Here is a 6582-nt window from a genome sequence, read left to right on the forward strand (position 1 = left end):
ACGGAAGAAGATCGACGTTAACTAACAGCTGTCTAAATAGGCTGGTACTTCTGGCAGAGACAGAGACTCTTCACCCCAGCTCAGGCTGGCAGAGATGAAGGCGAATGGGGGAAATAATGACATATAATTGGGAGACAGTGGGACAGGTTGAGAGAAAGAAGCCAGGCAGGGAAATATTAACTCTGCCCCATCCAAAGTCTCTCCTCTCATACTGCCTTTATCATGGCCAAACATTCACAGTCTTTTTTCCCCAAATTACTTTTTTAATTATGATTATGGAAGAACTTTCTGTTATTTTCATAGGAAACATGTTAAGAAGATGGGGACCTTAGCTCAGCAGCAGAATCTGGCTGGAGGCCATTCCGTGTGGTAAGGCTCCCAAGAACCTTCATAGTGGGCCACTTGATCAGAAATCCATGCATAGGCCAAAGAAATTGTATCAATGGGATGCCTGGGTGGCTCAGCCGGTTAAGCATCTCCCTTCAACTCAGGTCATGATCCTGGGGTCCTGGGATTGAGTCCTGCATCGGGCTCCTTGCTCAGCAGGGAGCCTGCTTCTCCCTCTGCCTGACCCTCCCCCTGCTTCTGCTCTCTCTCTCTGACAAATAAATAAATAAAATCTATTAAAAAAAAAAAGAAAAGAAAGTGTATCCATATACCAGCGTTAATGTGTAGTAAGTTTTGTTGTTGTTGTTGTTTTTTAAAGGACTTTAAAAAATGCAGTAATAAGCCTACAATTTGCACTTGTGTCTCTAACAAACAGGTGTAGTAGAGGGAGGACGCTAGCCTAGAATGGAGTTCTGGAGACAGTCTGTTGCGGAATGGAATGGGTGTGACCCCGTGTAAAAGACCGAAGGGTTCGGGCAAAGGGGAAAGTGAAGATGGCATTCAGGATGAAGAAGGGTAAATAGCTAGGCATGGAAGAGGGGAAGAGGAGATGGAGTATTCCAGCCAGCTCTCCTCCCTTTTCCACATTGGCCTGTGGGGGAGGGGGCATCTCTGCTGCTCCCACACCTTCTGTCCACTCTTCTGACCAGCTGCTTCTGGAGAGAGAAGGAATCGCTCATGCACTCAAAGCACAGGGCCATTACCAAACTCCGTTCTACTAGAGGGTGGAGTGTCCAAGCTGATATTCCCTGTTTTGCAAACAGTCCCCTTACTGCAGTGCCCTGGGTCAGGGCCTGTCCATTCACCCTTTTACCTAAGTGCTTCTGCATCAATTGCATCTGGTCTCTTCCAGACCTTTCCATCACTCTCGAGTGATAGAAGTCATGCAGGCCTTCCTTAGATTCCAGGCCTAAACAGCATAATCTAATTCGGGATAACCAAGTTGTCTGCACTGGCAGACAATGGGTGCTTACTTATCAGTTAATAAAAAGGTATTTCATTTTCTATTTGGTTATTGTTCCCACGTCCACATTCCTTAATTAGAAATCCCTGAAGTTGTCTGCTAGGATTTCAGCCACTGAACTGAAACACTCACACTCCTATAGTTAATGCTAAACAAGGTCCTAGTTCAAAGAGAGCCCCAAAAAGTGGCAAAAATGGTGTCCAAGATAGAAGGACTGCAACTAGGTTCAAAGGGCCAGAGATTCTGAAGGTAAATAGAAAGTGGTAACAGGCCCCCTTTAAGCTTCCTTTCCTCTCTGGGGAGAGAGGAAACGATCAGTCACCGATCCACCCACTCTCTCCATCCCTCCAGCCATCCACTCATTAACACACCTCTGAGTTCCAGGTACAAGGCCGTGACTTTATGTTACAGCCGTGAACAAGTCAGACATTGTCTGAAGGAGAATTAGAAGCAAAGGGGTGTACATCGATTTGTCATGAAAAAGAACAAGAGAGAGAGAGAGATGACACAGCATTGTGCCCCATTCTTGGACTATGTTGAAACCCCAGGGGCACCTGCGTGACTCAGTCAGTTAAACACCTGCCTTCGGCTCAGGTCATGATCTCAGGGTCCTGGGATCAAGCCCTGCACGGGGCTCCCAGCTCAGTGGGGAGACTGCTTCTCCCTCTCCCTCTGCCTGCCGCTCCCCCTGCTTGTGCTCTCTCGCTCTCTCTCAGATAAATACATAAAATCTTAAAAAAAAAAAAAAACGGAAAGAAAGGAACTCCTAACAAAGAAAAAACTCTGACAATGGAGCTTACATGAGAAAGTTTCTGGGACTCTGGACGTAAGCAGTACCGATTTGAGGATCAAGTGACAAAACACAGCACAGAACTGGAGAAAGAGGGGCGCCTGAGTGGCTCAGTCTGTTAAACGCCCACCTCTTGATTTCGGCTTGGGTTGTGATCTCAGGGTGCTGTTGAGCGCCGCGTTGGGCTCTGTGCTCAGTGGGGAGTCTGCTGGAGATTCTCTCTCCCTTTCCCTCTGCTCCTCCCCCTGCTTGCTCTCTCTCTCTCTCTCTAAATAAACACATAAATAAATAGAATCTTACATTAAAAAAAAAAACCACCAAAAAAACAGAGAGAGGGTCATTGTTTCCACTTTTTCCCAGAACCCAGCACTGACCTATAAAGTCGGTATTACTACTATCCACCAAATATTGTTTCACTACTGTTCTTCTCCTCTTTCCTATAGACGGAGAACCTCTCTGCACTTTTCAGTCCTCTTGCAGGTCCATGAGGCCACGGCGCTGGCCATTTGCAGTCTGACACAAAGAGCTGCTGAGAAACCAGTAAGCCTTTTCTTTATCTTTCTTTAAGCCTGCTTGGTTGACCAGGGAGTTTTACCTGCTCCTGATGGGGCAGCTACAGGACGGTGAAACCTTTCGCAGCCCTAATTGTTGAGTTGCTACGTGGAAAATAGTTGTCCTAAAGGGTGGCCCAGATCTTTATTAGATTTTACGGCAGTGAGAAATAAACCTTGGTCGCTGAGACATTAGCATTTGTACTTCAAAGTCTGACTTAGCCTCCAGGACTGATAAGTCGGTAAGCATTGAAAAATAGTAACCGTGGCACAGACTACCGTAGCAGGGGAAAGAGAGAGGCCCTTTAGAGTTACTTTGCAGGCAGTGTGAGGCCAGAATGGGAGAGGAAAGACAAAATAGATGCTGCGTGATCATTGTGGCTAGCAAATTGCTATGTGACACATCCATGTAAGGTACCTTGTTGGAGGTTCTCAAGAAATATTCGAGTGAGGATTTTAGGGGGTGGGGAAGACTGTGTCAACAAAGGAAACTGCCTTTTTTAATGTTAACCTGACTTCATTTGTATTCACAGGCTGGTGAGCCTAGGTGTCTCTAGTATTAATTGACTGAGTTGAGGGGATATCTTTTGTTGGGGAGAGCTTGCAATTCTAGAACTGATTGTGGTTCTTATCTTCCTCTTTACTCCTTTCTTTAAAGAATGAACTGCCAAACATTTCTCAAGAAATTTCTAGAAATTTCAGGATCTCCTTAGAGTTCATGTCAGACCTACCTCTAAACTTCCAGGGATGCCGAGTTTTCTTGGTGAACATAATTTCAATGATTTCAATTGAAACATGATTTCAATTTCATAGTTTTCTCATGAAGCTGAATACAGACAGGAAAATACTTTCTAATGTAGACATAGTAAGATTTGCCTGTTTCAAGAAATTTACAGCACAGTTCATACTATACATCAACATTCATGTGACCACTTTCTAAGATTGTGAATTTGTAAAAAAATAAAAAGGTCTTGGTGTGCCCCAAATCAGTAACTCAGAACAGTTGAACAATAAGTCGAAAGCACAATCTTCAGTTGTCAACTGGTCAATCCACTTGTCCAATTTGAGTTTGAATATCTATACTTCCTTGAAACTAGAAACAATGATCTTGGGGCGCCTGGGTGGCACAGCGGTTGAGCGTCTGCCTTCGGCTCAGGGTGTGACCCTGGCATGATGGGATCGAGCCCCACATCAGGCTCCTCCGCTATGAGCCTGCTTCTTCCTCTCCCACTCCCCCTGCTTGTGTTCCCTCTCTTGCTGGCTGTCTCTATCTCTGTCGAATAAATAAATAAAATCTTTAAAAAAAAAAAAAGAAAAGAAACAATGATCTTATTGTTTCCATGATGTTCCCTGTTCAGCAGCTCAGATAGATGCCCTATCATATTGGGAAGAAAATGAAGTCTTATGGGCCTCTAGGAACCTGACAAGTTAAGCTTCTCACAGCATTTGACACTCCAAAACAATCTTGTAGCAGTATCTTTTTTAAAGGCTTCTATGACATAACTCTAATAAATCTCCATGTTGTTTCAATTTCTAAATATCAGATGAAGCACCGAGAGCAGGAAAAATATTAAAAGTCTTGACCACTTCCTCCAGAAACGGGGCAGTCACTGTGCACATTTTGCCCATAAGCTATCCACACCCATCTTTCTGGCTAACAAAAGCCCCATTCTGTTTGGGTGATAGGTAGAGAGCACTTGAGGTCAAGAAAAATAAGCCCCAACCCAAGCTAAAATGGAGAGCTTTGGGATTGGGTTTATCCCATTTCGCTTCGCCTGGGACTGGTCAAAGAAAGGGCCTGGCCCATATCCGGCCATTGAAACAAACGGAGATGTCTCAGGGAGACCCTGAAATTGTTCTTCCTGGAAAAGAAACAGAACTTCACAAGGAGAAAGTTGTTGTTGTTGTTGTTTTCTGTTGTTGTTGTTTTTTACCTCAGTCTCTTCCATCTTTGAATGTAGCCCTGGGAGGACTTAATATTTGAAGCTGCAGTAGCCGTGAGCAAAAGATGGCAGACAAGAAGGAGAGACAGAATCCGGGTCCATTGCACTACTGAGCCTGCCTTCTCCAGACTGCTTTTTAGGTGATAAAATCAAACATCATTATTACTTGAGGCCCTGGGGGACTGCCTTCTGTTATCTGCAGCTAAATGCATCCTTATGCTACAACCATCTCAGGTACTGAAACCAAGCTGCAAAATTTGCAACACACCTTCCTGATGATTGAGATGGAATTCAGAATTTTAATGTGTGTCTCTGCCTTAGTGTGAGGATTCATGTTTACGTGTGACTGTAGGGGTTAATTTGGCTAAAACATTTTTCTTCCTCTGGTGTTAACTGGTAAAATGAAAGATAATGTGATTCTAATCTCTTCGAAGCTTTTTCTGTTTCAAAAATGAGAGTGTGTTTCTGCAGAGTAGGGCCTTTCAGCTAATAGTTCAGTGAAATTAAATAAGAAAATCATCACAAGGAAAAAATTTTTTTTGTTTTTTCTTTTTATTTTGCCTATATGACAAGACGGATGTTAGCTGAACCTATCGTGGTAATCATTTCATAATACATGTAAATCAAACCAGCATGCTGTATGCCTTAAACTTATACAGTGATATATGTCAATTATTTCTCAGTAAAACTGGGAAAACATTTTAAAATAAGAAAACAACTTGAGTCATCTGAATGAATATTGCTAATGTGGTTTCGGCATTTATTAAGATGGAGATAAAATGCTATATTTAGATTTACATATGATTACTTTGCTTGATGTAATTCCTTGCAGAATAATACATGAACTATGATTATGAATGTGATAGACACACACCATTCTTTTTTTTAAATAACTTTTAAAATTTAGATGATTTTTCCTCTTCTTGTTCAAAAGGAGAGCACTGCACATGTAGATTCCAAGAACCCTGCCTCCTTTATCATAAACTTCATTGCAGGGGAGCTAGATGGAAGCCAGCCTTCATTTGGTGACCCCTAGCTGGCTGTGGGTTCTGGATATATTGGGGCTGGCAAAGTATGGTTGAGAAGGACAAGAGGAATTGCCCAAACATGGTGCTAGAAAGACATCTGCACAGACTAGCTGACTAGTGTTTCTAAAGTATGGGTCCTTAGGGGCACCTGGGTGGCTTAGTCTGTTAAGCATCTGCCTTTGGCTCAGGTCACGATCCCCGGGTCCTGGGATCGAGCCCCATGCTGGGCTTTCTACTCAGCGGGGAGCCTGCTTCTCCCTCTACTGCTCCCCCTGCTTGGGCTCTCTCTCTATCAAGTAAATAAATAACATCTTTAAAAAAATAAAATAAAGTATGGGTCACCAACTGTACAAGCAACCAGGTCTTGGGGTCACAGCAATGCCAGAGCTTACATCTTTTTCTGGATAAAACCAAACTGGGGTGGCATACATTCTTTGTCTAAAATGTTGCCAGTGTGTGAGTTTTGCAGAGGACTCAACATTTGCAGAGAATTCCCATTTAAACAAAGCCAAGCAAACACAACATAAAAGAACCCAAAAGTCATGCACCAGAAAAATGATCCTCTAAGAGTTGCCTGTGCCTCACATCTCGTCTCCGGGAAGGTTTACATCTCTATTCTTGGTTTGTGTTAAATCATATAACGTTTTGCCAAAGGCCACTCCTACCACCCAGAGCCACTCACCCCTATAACCTGAGTTCACCCGTACAGTGCGGGGATTGTTCTGTCACTCTCTTCCCAGCCTCTCGGCCTAAAAGTCCTAGAAGAGGCCGTGGAGCCACCATGTGTGGTGTTCATGTCTAGATGATTCCCACTGGCAGCACCAGGAAGATGCAGCAGTAGCAGTCTGAAGGGGAAATCGTAGCCTTCACCTGACAGTAACACACAGGACCCCCCCAACACACACACAACCCCCAATGC

Source organism: Ursus maritimus, unplaced genomic scaffold (genome assembly GCF_017311325.1).
Source record: "Ursus maritimus isolate PB19 unplaced genomic scaffold, ASM1731132v1 scaffold_17, whole genome shotgun sequence".
NCBI lineage: Eukaryota > Metazoa > Chordata > Mammalia > Carnivora > Ursidae > Ursus > Ursus maritimus.